Source organism: Periplaneta americana, chromosome 5, assembly GCF_040183065.1.
Source record: "Periplaneta americana isolate PAMFEO1 chromosome 5, P.americana_PAMFEO1_priV1, whole genome shotgun sequence".
NCBI classification, from domain to species: Eukaryota; Metazoa; Arthropoda; class Insecta; order Blattodea; family Blattidae; genus Periplaneta; species Periplaneta americana.
The window spans coordinates 90,259,467-90,275,088 of NC_091121.1; the positions used below are offsets into that span (position 1 = coordinate 90,259,467).

Genomic DNA, 15,622 nt, shown 5'->3' on the forward strand with positions numbered 1-15,622 from the left:
AAAAACTAATCGCAAGGTCTATGCTAAAACATGAAGGAGTGGGAGTGGAGGACAGCCAATATTTTTATAACATAGTGGAACAAACACGACAGGCCTTCTTCTGCAGAGCGAACATCGACGAATGTTGAACTTCATCATACTCGATTAACTTGAATCGAACATAGTACCTGTAATACTTCCATCATCCGTATAGTCACACAAATATTGTTACCAAGCAACTGCGATTTATTTGAATATTATGTGAAGAATGTAATTATAACTAATTTCTTTCGGTAATTGGTATGGTAACAACTGTCATGTATTTTTAAAAACATAATGTGATGTACCTACATGTACGTATATTTCTATCGAATTTTAAACATATTTTTGTAATAAAATTACCTATCCTTACATCTAAATAAAACTTCACAAGATTTGTTCTAAAATCCTTACTCAGCTAAAAGCATGAAGGGTTGGGAGAGGAGTGTAGGAGAGGCCAGCGAGCTTAAAGGGCACAAACCCTAGGCCTACAAGGCGCAAGACCGAGCGAGCGAGACAGGTCCGCTTCTTCAAAGCACACTTCGGTACTTGCCATGCTCGACAAACTTGAACCGAACATAGAGCATGAAATGCACGACACTAATGAAAACCACTAAAAGGATACTTTGTCCAGCGCAAATCTAATATAGTACAACCAGCAAAACGATAAGGTCACTTTGCTTAAAACCGTTAGGTTGGATGTAATAAATATGCTGTGAATAAAGCGAGGAAATTATCATGTTAAATTTCCATGAAAATAAATATATTGTAGTATTCTCTACATTTATAAAATATAGAGCTGCCCGTCTTGCAACAGTCTCTTAAAATGTTAAAAGTGATTCAATTTCCTATTCACGGAACGATCTCTACTAATGAATTGCTAATGGATATGCCTGAAAGCTAGCAATAAAATCTCCTTTATTTCAATTTACATGTTGTGAAAGAGCTTTATGCAGCTCTGCCCTTTTTTATCCCACAGAAAGCAGATGGAAAGCCTCTTCAACTTTCAATACGCTTTCGGGGATATTTCAAAACTAAATTCTGAGAATTCTTTAGTCCAAAACACGGCTCGTTTTCTATAAAATAAGAAGCATTATACTATCAAGGCATACAGGAATGTTTCGTCTCTCTCTCTCTCTCTCTCTCTCTCTCTCTCTCTCTTAAAGTCGGTTGAAAAGGCAAAAGATAACACTTCCCGGAAATATCAAAAGTTCCTCTTAAATGAAGATTTTCTGAGAATATTCCAGTGAAACAGAAGAGAAGCAGAGAATCATGCCATATTATCAGCATTGACACAAGGAAGGAGAGCAAACTTCGAACATAGGAAGTGTTACGTATAGTGTAGTGTTACTTGAGAACTCTTAATCTTTAGTTTGAGAGGCAATAGGTAGACCTACTTAGTAGAAACGATACTAATAATAATAATAATAATAATAATAATAATAATAATAATTATAATAATTATTATTATAATAATTATAATAAACATTTTTACCCATTTTGAATCTTGCGTACACTACTTTTAACACTTGAATATAAATAATTGATTAACTAGCGGTCTTACTCGTGTTAATTATGTATTAATCAATTACTTATATTCAAGTGTTAAAAGTAGTGTACGCAAGATTCAAAATGGATTATCAAGACAACTCTACAAGTCAACTAGTACACAAATACAGGTCAGCGTCTCAACACACAAAAAACACAAACAAATACGAACACACAGGTGTATACAAACTCACATGTAAATAGCTGCGACAAAGTCTACATTGGACAGACAGGCAGATCATTTCAAACACGCTACAAAGAACACATTAAAGCAATAACCAGAGGACACAATGCATCTACATACGCCGATTACATAACCAATGCTAACCATACATACAATAACATAAATGCGGACATGGAAATCCTACACATACAACCCAAGAACCAAAAACTCAACACAGTAGAACAATACGAAATACACAAACACACTAAAACACACCCCGATCAAATTCTCAACACACAGATCAATTTCAGTACACACACACTATTTGATCCACTTTTCAACACTTTTCAACGAACAAACACACCCACACAACAGGCAGAGAAGTACGAGATGACGCCGATATCTAGTAGGCTCTGAGGATGGTGTGATGAAGCACCGAAACAGCTGTAAGCCGCACAGACTCATATAATTAACACGAATAAGTCCGCTAGTTAATCAATTACTTACAAATATATTTATTTATTTATTATTATATGGAATTTAAAATAAAGGGAACTTCGTATAATATGACATGAGATAGAATGCAGTTTTCTTTTTAATATTATAAGTCCTTTCTTTGTAAATACTTGTAAGTGGTTAATGAGAACAAGGACAATTAGACAAATTTTAAAACCTGGAACACAATCTTCGGACTAAAGAGTTCGATTGGCTGTAAAAGCGATCGCAGAAAATTCAGTTTTCACAACTTTGCTTAAATGGTGGCTCTTTTATTACTGAATATACAGTCTGATCTGTTTGGGTATGGATAATATTAATTTATTATTAGAAAGCTATTATGATAGTAGGACAATTTTCTTGCTGGTTATATTATGATTAAAAAAATGGGGGTTTCCATGTATGACAATCAACAATGCATAATCTGAAAGAACAATTTAAAATTGTAGATGATTAAAATGGGACTACAAATCAACAGCAGGCACACTGTGTTCTTTGATATGCCAAATTTGAGAGCGTTAAAACAGTTCAAAGGGAATTTCGACGTGAGTATGGTGTGCGTAATATACCTAAATACGATTCCATAATGTTCTGGTGTCGAACATTTGTAGAAACAGGTTCTTGGTTTAAAAAAAAAGAACATGCAGAAGGTCGCAGGCGAAACACAGTAGGAGAAGCAGCTATCTCTTGGATTGGTCTCTAAACTCCCCAGATCTAACCCCTCCTGACTTCTTCGTGTAGAGTTTTGTTAAAGACATTTTCTATTCACAGAACCCAGGAACATTGATGATCTGAGAGTAAAAATTACTCAAGCTTTTCAACAAATCATCCCTCTTATATTACAACGGACGTGAGCTGAATTGTATCACCGTTATGAGTTGTGCAGGGTACTCAATTGGGGTCATGTTGAGCTCTGACGAATCTCTCATCTTTCAGTGTTGTATGAACAAAGTTTCAACAAATAAAGTTCAGTGGTAAAGTGTTTTTATTTTATTCATACCCAAACGGACCACCCTGTATTATAGTATAACGAAATAGTAAACATCAGTTACAAAATAGAGCTTATTTCAAATGTGCGTTCATGCAGAATTTCGTGTTCTTTGTGTTCTAATAAAATTAATAAAAACACTCTAAATAATTAAAACAAAGTATACCTTATATAAATTCATACAAAATAAAGTTCAAATATAGGCCTATTTGTCCCTCCACATTGCATGGTTAGATTATTTATTAATAGTACTTCTCAAATTAAAACCATTATTATTTTTAATAAACCTTGGGGTGTTGATAGTAAAAAAAATGTCCTGTCACTAATAATCATGAATATTGAAATTTATTTAACAAAATTAATATGTTTTCTGAAGTTATTTTATTTATTTTAGTCTACTCTTTAATCATGTTGGAATGAGGGTATAATTATGTGATTATTGTCAATACTCGCTACATTCCAAGTTTTGTTATCTTGACTTGTAACTTGTAACATTTGGCAAAGTAAATAAAATTAACAGTAAAAAAAATTCCAGTTTGGGAATATTTCTAAAAATCATTCGGGAATATTACCAAACAAATTTCTTCCCGTGGGAATATTGCTGTAGGGAATACTCCCGAATATTCCTGTAGGGAATATTCCCATACACCAACACTAGTTACAACACAAAAGAGAACACAGAAGCAGTATACATGCTACCTTCACATCCTCTGGCTGACCACACACTATTCGCTCATAAGCCAACCGAGGGACTACAGTAAAAACTGACGAAAAATAATAAAACTGACATAATACACATTTATCAACGAATATGGTATGGCCATGAAAGTCTAATGACAGATCGATCTATTTTAATAAAGAATGCTGACCTAAAATCCAGCTTGCAGGAGAAATGTTAGAATACCACAAAAGAGATGACGTAACCAATTCTGAATGAAAAATAAAGAAGAGGACCAAGGATCTAATCCTTACACATATTGATTATGATTATGATTATTATTATTATTATTATTATTATTATTATTATTATTATTATTACTACTACTACTACTACTACTACTATTTCATAACTTCTCCGAGAAACATGATGATACCCACCGGAGTAGCTCAGTTGGCCAAGGCGCTTGCCTTCCGATCCGGAGTTGCGCTAGGGCGCGGGTTTGATTCCCGCCCGCTTGGGCTGATTACCTGGTTGGGTTTTTCCGAGGTTTTCCACAACCGTAAGGCAAATTTTAGGTAATTTATAGCGAATCTCGGCCTCATCTCGCTAAACACCATCTCGATATTACCAATTCCATCGACACTAAATAACCGAGTAGTTGATACAGCGTCGTTAAATAACCAACTAAGAAAAAAGCATGATCATAAATTCTCAAAAAGACTAATACAATTGCGTTCTTTTTTATTAGAGAGAGTAAAGAAGTTATCACTAGCCTATTGTAATTGCCTTTTGGTACTTAGTCCGTTAAGTTGTTGCTTTAGAGACACATAACAGTCAGTAAAATTGAATATTATAGAAATCAATCCTATAAAGTTCTCATGACAACACGTTACGGATTCAATTTGTCGTAACCACGACAACAAGTCATTTTCAAATGGCCGCCTTTGTAAAATTGATATCCGAAATAGGCACATTCTAATAAATAGAGCTAGGATTCTTACGTAAATAATTAATATTTTATTTGCACTGTAATAGAAACTCGTAATTGTGTTTTAAGTTTCGGGCAAGGTCATTTGAGCATATATTTTAAATTTTAGTTCACAAAAAACACATATTTTAAATTTTTATATAAATACACATTTTCAAATATTAGCATAAAAATTAAGTTTTCATGAAATTATTTTCGACAAATGCCCCATTTCTGATTAATCATCATGCGAATGTTCAGTGTCAATTGCTTAGACGTGACAAATAGAAACTGTTTCTCGGAACTGCCTATCTGTGGACCTGTGGAGCTGCAGTCTGCTCTCTCACCACAAGCGATAAGAGCTGTCAACACTAAAAAAATGTATTGTAACTAACACACATAAACATTTATGTGTCATTTAGCAATGCCTTGTAAGTTATCATAACGTTGATTCAGGAAGTAATTATAATTTCATAAGCATCAGCTGCCTCTGATTCAGTTTCCAATCGCAAACATGTCTCTATGGAGTGCATGTTGTTTCTCAATAGCCAGGACGCTCTTTTTCCTAGTATAGCTCGCGCAAGAGACGATTACCGAAAACAATGGTAGCGTTGCTGTCTATTTTGACGTTGTATGTAGGCACGCCGAGGGGGGAGGGGTGCGAGCCGATGGAAGTACTGTCTCTTCCATGAAGATGAACAAATGAGGACATCGCTGTGGAAATAAAGAACGTAGCAAGAGAAAAATTCGAAGCTAATTAAACGCGCAACATATGTTACGAATGAAATAATAATACCGTGCGATACAAGACAAGCATTCACATGCAATGGAACAAACTAAAGTCGTAATGTAACTATCACAACGCAAGACTGATTCTATCGATGTCATTTATCTTCCGACTGTACTCTTGAATATCATTCAAGTTATCTCGTGACCTTTCCTCTCGCCCATTCTTCCTTATCACAGTGTTTGATTCGCATTCCTTCCGTCGGTAATCCGTGCTTGCGAGACCTTTTCGCCAGTCATTTGTGGTGGACAACCTGAGGATGAATCTCATTGTGTATTGTAATTCTTCAGCAGTTGGTGAGACAGCATAATTTATACTGGTGAGTACTGCATATTGTTTATATTCACATAAAATAATTGAAACATAATTAAATATTTTTTCTTTTTTGTCACACATTTTTCGACTTTTAGCACCTACAAATCCGAGCTCTACTGATAAATAAAAGGTCATGACGTCCCAATAAATATTGATAATAAGATTAAATTTTAGTTTAATACTAGTTTTAGAAACCAATTTACAGACTGAGTACCAAAAAATTATTTTATGTGCAAATATGTGAAACATTCAGCGGCTTCGTATATTACACCTTGTCCATAAATATCGATACTCGTCCGTTAATGATACGTTTACATAACTTTTTTTTTTCGTTTGACTGTACTGCTAGTTATACAATACTAGTAAGTAGATATAATCTCTTTATCATCATTGATATGTAGATTTAATGTTGATGTGTTTTGTTAGTGCCACAGTTACTCAAAATATGACCATTCCGATTTTAACGTAAAAGGTTTATATTCGAATATCAAAATCTGACGTCAGTTATTTAGCAACGAGAGCTACATTACACTATTCTGACGTCACTTTCTTAGCAACGGGTCATTCAAAATAAACACAGTAATTTCATTGTAAATACTTCTACAGATAAATGGTTTATATTCAATAAAGGAATAAAACAAAATGATTATTAAAAACAGAAAACTACTAAATTGCATTAAATTTATTAACTCTCCATCATATTCACAATCCATATAAAGTAAGAAACAATTACAATGTAAATATCAGAATAACATCTTGCCCAGAGTCGCCCTCGGTAGCGCAGTTGGTATAGCGCTGGCCTTCTATGCTCGAGGTTGCAGATTCGATCCCGGCTGAGTTCGATGGCATTTAAGTTTGCTTAAATGCGACAGGCTCATGTCAGTACATTTATTGGCATGTAAAAGAACTCCTACGGGACAAAAATTCCGGCACACCGGCGACGCTGATACAATCTCTGCAGTTGCGAGCGTCGTTAAATAAACCATAATTTAAAAAAATTTCTTGCCCAGAGCACAAACGTTTCAAGCTATTGCAGGGATCCTTTAAAAATCACTTGCCACTTTTTATTTACACGAAAAAAGAGCACCTAATAGAGATCCATTTAATTTTGTTAAGTTTTATTTATACACGCTTTAACATCTGTGGTCATATCGTGTGTTTAGGATCTGTGGGTATACCAGTTGTACGCCGTTGTTACTATTGTTGAGTTTCATGTTTTTATTGTGTGTTAAAGATTGCTTGTGTTCGTGTAACTGATTTTAGATTTAGATTAATGTTTATGATATTGGTGATTGAAGTGTTGATGAATCACGGCATGTAAATTTCCAATCCGACATTTGCCTTCGTGATTGAAAACCAGCCACGGGGTTTGAACCCGAAATATCCCGAACGCGAGTCTCAAACGCTACCGCCTGAGCCAACACACTCGGTTAAGATCCATTCTTATGGTCTCAACATGTGCTAGAAACAAGGAAGTCATAGAAATTTTGATCGTGTGGATAAAGTTTGAATACAAAGTACTACTAACAAATATGACAACAGTTCAGCATGGTTTCTTATTTTCCTGCACAGAGTGTTTTTATTATCTTAGCCTCTTGCTTTCAATAAATCTTTCTGTTTTGGGTGGGTACGTGCACCATGTTAGAACTTGGATTTCAAGCATGACATAGAAAATCTATTGCCATCCTTCACTTGCTTTCCAGTAGGTAGATACAAGAAGCCATTTGAAGGGATTTTAGTGTAGATACTTCCATGTCGGGAAATGTTCTATGAAGAAGGATATGTCACCATTTCAGCCATTCCTGCAGCCAAACAGCTCGCAGTTAAACAGTAAGGGAAAGGAAGGGAAATTCTTGTCTTGTATTTCCCTCTGACGGCCGTTAAAGCAAACAAAAGAGATTTTTTATACGTCTCTAGCGGATTGAAGCTGACAGGAGGCTTAGAGCTGATGTCACTTTCAAAGCCTCCTGAAACACGTTGCAGGTGTGCGTTACTCTCTGAATTTTCAGTTTCATCACAAGAGTTTTTACCCTAACATTTTTATTACTATGAAAGTACAAATAAAAAACTTTCCTCCCTTTTTAGAAAAGAGCTGCGGGGGTTGTTGGAAAGGGGTTAGAGGGATATAAAATTAAATTATCGCGGTGACATGAAGGCTGCAGCTAGCTCAGTCTGGCGGTGTAGTTCTTAACGAAGTTGGGCTCAACAACATCTGGCCCTGTTCATATCAATACGGCAAAAGTTGTGAACTTCAACTTTAGGCTGCGTTCGAATGTAACATCGCTACAAAAACATATGTATTACTATTACTAATGACTACCACAGATTCCTTTGTAAAAATATCGTACTTCTGCGGTTATCGTTTGAATTTATAGTAATTAATTAAACATGAATTTCAAGCGAACTCTGAGAAACGTATGTGAAAGATCCCTAGAAAAATGGACAAATCACAAGAGTATCTCCATGTTATAATGTAAGTCAATTGTTCTTCCTGCATGAATATCACTATCTGTGTAAACTTCACAGTAATAGTATGAGAGTTGTGTTACGGAGAACGGCTTTTAAGAAGTGTTACGCATGTGTGTTGTAACTGATTTTTGTATATCTCAAATTGATGCCTGATGTTTGCTTTGCAATCGCAATATATAAATTACGGATTGTTTATGTTTTGTTTACATTGTGTAAGCTAATTTATTTTTTCTTTTCCATTTGTCTTTATGCTTATTTTTTGTGTAAAACTATAGCCCTAGCATACATACGTAAAATAGGGCTACACCCCTTTGGAGATACAATAATAATAATAATAATAATAATAATAATAATAATAATAATAATAATAATAATAATGTCATGGACGAAAGTGAATGGAAAAAACTGTGATTTATCTTTCATTTTTCGTCATGTTTTATCTCGTCCTTTCATGCCCACTTATAATCCTATGTCTAGAGACCGTATTTTCTTTTTTGCTGAAAAAAATTGGGTTAGGCCTATATCGATGTTGAACCTGCCATTATTTCGGTGGGTATTTCGTGAAATGAACTGTCAATACGGTAGATATTTCATGAAATAAGTTGTCAATTAAATGTTTATGTTATGTTTTATATAACTTTTTGTTACTTTTATTTTTTTTCTTATATTACATGTTAGCATCATTAACATAAACTAATCATTGTTTCTACATTATCCACAAGAAAATTTGTGTGATAGTATTTTCGTATACGCCAGAGCTGGGCATCGGGAGCAGATCTAGACTCTAAACGGGGACGCTTAATGTTCATCCGTCACTGAATCAACGCTGCGCGGTGTTCGGAGGGGAAGAAAGGGGATGAAGAGAAATCATGTGGCTCCCCGGGAGAGAGTAGAATCCGCTCTTGCTGCCCAGCCCTGGTACACGCAGAAAAACCTCTGTCACTGTTCACATTAGATGTAAGATAACCACTCTGCCTACAAGCAATTCACACCAAATTTGTTGTGGTCCTCTACTAGTCTCCCCAAATACCTCTTCGCATAAGAAAAAGTCTCCGATGCATAACCTACTATAGCAATGACTGAATAATGCTGTTATGTAATATACAGAGCGTCGTACTGAAAGTCATGAGCAACACATTGCTATAATTTCAATTTCAAAAATGTAACAAAAGCGATTATATGGTCATAATCTACTGACTTTACACTATGTATTGGCATATTGTGACGTCTTTAACTTATATCATGTTACCACAGACAATGTGTGCATAATGGTTGTCAACGATGGTTCGTTTCGACAGCGTGCTGTCATTAAATTCCTCGTTAAAGAAGAAAAATCTGCTGCTGAAATTCAACTCAGACATCAGCGTGCATACGGAGAAGTATGCATGGGTGCCAGCAGTGTTAAGAGATGGGTGAAACATTTCGAAGATGGGAAGACGAGCATCCACGATGAGCTTCGGAGCGGTCGCCCTCGAACTGCCTCCACGGAACGCAACAAGGAAAGAGTTGATGAGTTTTGGGATGCATTTTGGTTGAATTAATTGAACTTGGACAGACCATAAAATGCTGTCCGCTATATTCAGACAGTTTTGAAGCTCCGTCGTGCATTGCGCGAGAAACGCCCTGGCAAGAAGATCTTCTTGCAACACGATAACGCGTAACCTCACACTGTTCGTGTCACCGTGGAGAAAATCAGAACATTTGGGTGGGATATTCTTCCGCAATCTCCCTACAGTTCCGACTTGGTACCCTGCGACTATAACCTTTTGGGTTCTGTAAAGGAGCAACTGCGAGGTCAACGGTACGCGACGCTGGAGGAAATCCGGAAAGCAGTGCGTCAGTGTCTTCGGGAAGATGAAAACGGACTTCTACAGCAAGTGAATTGTCGAACATACAAAACAATGGGGAAATATGTAAAGAAATGGAGACTATGTTGAAAATTGACAGAAAAGTCTGTAGATTAAGATGATGTACCTGGTTTGTCTAAAAAATGAAAATTAAGATTTGTAACAATGGGTAATTAGTCAGTTATTTTGAAATTCTTACTCTCCGATTTTGATAACCCTTCCGTAATTTCTTCAGTTATTACATCATGGCATGTGACAAAATGTTTAATTATTTCTAAAACTGTAACAGCGTCATTACAAAACACAAGGTTGTTGAAGGCAAGTTTCGAATTTCCACGAATTTCAATGTTCGCCCCATCTTAACAATGAACGCGTGCTGTATTTTCTCGTTTTTACATTTTCATGGCAAACCTAATTTCGAAAAAAATCTATGTAAATGTATGAATCACTTTTCGTATCTCCTGGCAAGGTTAGAATGGGTTAGTTAAGGTGGTAGCTAAGTGGAAAAAGTCGAGGGCTGTGACAAAGTTAGATGAGAGGATAGCATTTCCCTCCATGAACTTCTCAAACTTTGACATTACTTCTAAGGCTTCCACTAGAGACCTCTCTAATACAGTAAGTCTCTCCCAGCGAATCACAACAATTAAAATGGCTATTATTTCCATTTCGTTTCTAATTCTTGTACAGTACAAAATGCGGCATCTAGGGCAGGAGGGCTACACCACACTTTCCTACAGAAAACATATTTTTCCTAACACTTCCTGCATGCAACCTATGTTCTGAAATTCGCTTCCTTATTTTCGGTGAAGGTAATCGAAATAAAACCTAAAAAGTAGCTTACGTGCTAACCTTTAGTGCAATAAATACCCTACTCTTTGTTTGAACATAATCTAATTACACCTCAATGTCACAGAACACAACAGAATAACAAAGCATTATATAACAAAATTTGCTTTTCATGTTCGAGCACCAATTTTAATCTGAAGCGAGTGTATATGTGATACAATTTCGCATTTTGTAAAAATTGCATTCAATTATTTTCAAAATTACCATGTTGATTATGTTGCGAGTGATATTTCTCGAAAATCTCGGTATTGTTTCATGCACTTAATTAATTTATTGCTAATTATTGGTATCAGGATATAACCTCATAATGAAATGCTCTTTCAGTTAAAATTGCTACTGGCGGGGATCTATGAATATAGCTCTTAATAACAGATAATAATGTATTCAAGAGAACACACACTGATATTTTATACACGCATCGCTATTATTTCGTAAGTTATTCAATCCTGTGACAGTTAGAGAAGCGAATCATGTAGGTAGTAATGGAGTAACAGAATAATGAAAACAGAAAACTAATTCGGAAGAATGATATGTAATTGATTTCTATCATAAAATAAATCACAATTAAACTGAGTTATCGCTTGGTTTGGATAGAATTACTTTAGGTCAAATTACCACATAATATCTGAAACAAACAATTATGTGGGTTTGAATCTGTCAGATTATCACACTTCAATATTATTGATTTCTTTCAGTATTAGCTTCATATATTTTCGTTTCATTAAGGAAACGTTTCTTCTTTTTTCTGCCCACAAGTCGACAGTCTGCGAAACTCACTGTCCTATCTCTTCTACGGACGTGCAATTCCTATTTTTAGAAGGTTATTTTACGACGCTTTATCAACATCTTAGGTTATTTAGCGTCTGAATGAGATGAAGGTGAAATTGCCGGTGAAATGAGTCCGGGGTCCAACACCGAAAATTACCCAGCATGCAATTCCTATTTAACTTCCAGGTAATTTAACTTTTAATGTTATTGTATTGTAGTTATTTACATTCCATGGTATTTGTACATCGCTTCACAGCTAGAATATGGCAAATGTCAAAAAAAAGTCTTAATAGTACTAGAAAGTCTTAATTATAGTCACAGTCTAGTTGAAATATATATAGAAGAGTTTTACAATATAGTCTACTAGCCTATACAAAGGCTTAATATCAATAATTCTTAATACACGACAGAAATATTCATGCAGCGTTGTTGAATGTCATAATTTCACATAAAAGACGTAAGAAATTAGGTACTTCTTTAATTTGGCCCTAAATAATATTATGTTTTGAGTTTGATTTTTTATCCATAGGGAGGCTATTAAACATTTTTACTGCCATTTAATATTTGAATATTTGAGGAGAAAAATTCGCTCCGGCGCCGGGGATCGAACCCGGGTCCTTGGTTGTACGTACCAAGCGCTCTGACCACTGAGCTACGCCGAATTAAATCCTCAACACTGGATCGAACCTTCCTCCTTCAATATTTCCCTTTGTGCCTGACTCCAAGTTAGGCATATACGTTGACGTTTTATGTCCAAGTCAACTGCCATTATACAAGGGGCGCACTCAACTGAGTGACTGTTTGGCCGGGATTCCGCAGTTAAGTGCACAGTAATCTGTACAGAAATATGCACTGCTAGCTATGAGAATATTAACTCTTGATGACCCAATGTCACCTACAGGTGACGCTCCCTAACAAGCTGTCCAAAATTACCAATAAATATATTTAAACATAAATCGCCGTCGACAATGCCTTATTAGACATCTGGTAACTGAATTTCAACATTTTTGGCGACTAGCTCGAAAATCTGTAGCAGTAGAGAAGAAAACATCAGCGTGGATGCAGAAGAATCTCAACTTTGTGCGCACTTCACATAATGGCTTGTGAAAATAGTACTAAGAGTTAAGTAGTTTTATTTTAGTTTCCATATATACATTGCTAAACTATTGATATTTTATATGCAATTTTCAAACACAAGTAAAAAAGGTGCATATAGTGTATACAGGGACTACAAAGTGACATGTCACCTCCAGGTGACATTGGTCAGATACATTAGACGTCCGATCTCATTATATTAGTATAGTTATGTTACTTATTTTTCTTCTATAGTCTGACTGTGTATGAAATACTGGAGATGATGGACGAAGATACAGTTGGAGCTTCGTCTGTTATTGATATTACCATATTTCCACCGGCTGATGGACCAGTTATCGATGAGGAAAGTGGTGACGAAACAACCAGTGACATCAACCATCTTCCAGAAAGAATACTCAGACCTACATTTGAAGTCAACGTTACTTCTGCCAATGACGTACTAATAGATAATGATGAAGGAAGTAACCCGAGACTATCAATAATTGACGAGATAACAATGTCCAATTCTTATATTGAGGAAATAAACACTGAAGTTTCAACAGACAAAAAACAAACTACCAAAATCAGATATGAATATACATGGAAGAAATAATTATGGTCTACGAAAGAACACAGTGTTATTCTAACATTTCTCGCGATGAAAGACAATCTATTTCTAATATTAGACTTCAGCAGAGAAAAAAATCTACTTCTAATATTTCTTTTCGTAATAAAGAGTGGTCTGACAAAGAAAAATCTTTACTTGTAAATCTGGAAGAGGCGACATAGATGAAACATTTACAGATTATAATGAATCAAAACTTAATCCTGTCTAATGTTTCGAGCTCCTGTTCAGTGAAGAAATACCCGCTGCCATGTGTAAAATGTCAAAATGGTATGCCCTCCAAAGGAATCATTCTATTGAATTGTACAAAAATTATATAAAAAGTTTACATTGCCATTCTCTTACTGATGGGCTACATGTCTCCCCAAAGCATAACAATGTTTTGCGAAACAAAATCAGATGTACACAATGAACTTGTATCCAATACCATGAGGAGAAGTAGGTTTACAGAAATCCATAAGTATTTACACCTTTCGGACAATTTCAATCTTCCTCCTAATGATGAATTTGGTAAAGTCCGAAGATACTTCGAGATTCTAAATGGCAACTTTGGCCAACAGTTTGAAAAGATATGGTGGAGTCACACATCTATTCATGAAACAATGGTTCCTATTATGGGAGACATAGTGACAATCAGCATATTCATATTCATGCGTTTTGGATATAAACTATGGTCAGCAGCTACACATCTTAGCTACCTTGCTAAGCACATGAAAAAGCGCAATCGTGGTGCAATATCTTTCGCTGTGACACAGGATGATGCTGTTGTTCGATGGCAAGATAATAATATTGTCACTCTTGCTTCAAACTGACACAATGTAACTCCAATTTTGAAAGCAGATTGAGTCAGTGCGATTGCAGGGAAACGAAGCAAAATTCAAGTGGATTGCCCTTCAGTTATTGAATAGTACATCAAATACATGGAAAGTGTAGATAGATTTGACGAAAATGTTCATTATTTGAAAGTGAGCTTTCATGGAACGAAATGGTGGTACCCAATTTTGCATTTGATCTCGATGCAGCCTGTCATAATGCGTGGTTAGTATCCAGAAGATATGCAATACAAAAAGACTTGACATAGTGTGAATTCCGGCGAAATATCATGCAAGTATGTTGTGGTCTTTATGGGAAAACTCCATACAGACATCCAGCCAGCGATTCAGTCCCATCCAGTAGTATTATCACATATATGCTATCTTAAATATTCTCCAATGAATAAAATATGATATTGCAGTCATTAAATGTGACAATAAGATTTATTGCCCAATGTCACCTACAGGTGACACCCCTACAGTCCGTTTGTAAATATGATTTTCCATGAATTCTCAATAAACAATACTTATATAGGCTATATTAAACATTATTTAATCATTTATAAACAATTTGTACATCTGTAATGAGTTTGGGCTAAGACGGGTTAAGGATTTTATCAATTTGTCCTACAGAATAATATCTATAATATTGACAATTAATATTTGAATATTCAAACCTAATAAGGCTATAGGTAAACCAATGTACCATCAACTTTGCTTGGTTACGAAAACTAAGTTAGTTGCCACATGTTTATTTCGTCATAATTCCTCTCCGGAGCAATTGAAGAGGTGGATTCCAAAGTGTCCTAAGTCCTTTTTTAAGATTTTAACTTACTCTATTCACGGTTTAATTTATCCTTTTCAAGCCTGTAATTTCTATAGGCCAATTCTCTTCTAAGTCTTGACTTATACTCGTTTCAAAAAAAACAGTAAGGGCGTCAAATTTATTTCATCAGTTTTGTCATTTTTCTCATAACTTATCATTTAGACTTAGACCAGTTTGAAATCCACCTCTTCAATTCATCATAACATTCAGGAGCCAATGACTAATTCATTTTCTCTAAGCGTATTATAAAAATATGTTATAAATAGATGCAATTTGTATTAATTTATTCGTGTACATACAAAAGTAGGTCTATTTTCTATTTATAATTTCTTGAAATAAGTGGTTACGGAAAGGAAAGAAATGAAAAGAGCGAGAGCACCAAATTTCAGCGCATACGGTAATTCATTTTTACT

At 35.3% G+C, this 15,622-nt stretch overlaps 1 protein-coding gene and 1 non-coding gene across 2 annotated transcripts in view; both read right to left on the reverse strand.

Annotated features, from left to right (window-relative positions):
- Positions 1–15,622, reverse strand: part of LOC138699964 (uncharacterized) — a 583,336-nt gene that overhangs the window by 147,283 nt on the left and 420,431 nt on the right. The gene's annotated exons all lie outside the window — the stretch shown is intronic.
- On the reverse strand, positions 12,462–12,534 carry TRNAT-CGU (transfer RNA threonine (anticodon CGU)). The gene has a single exon. It is a non-coding gene; the product is annotated as a tRNA-Thr (tRNA).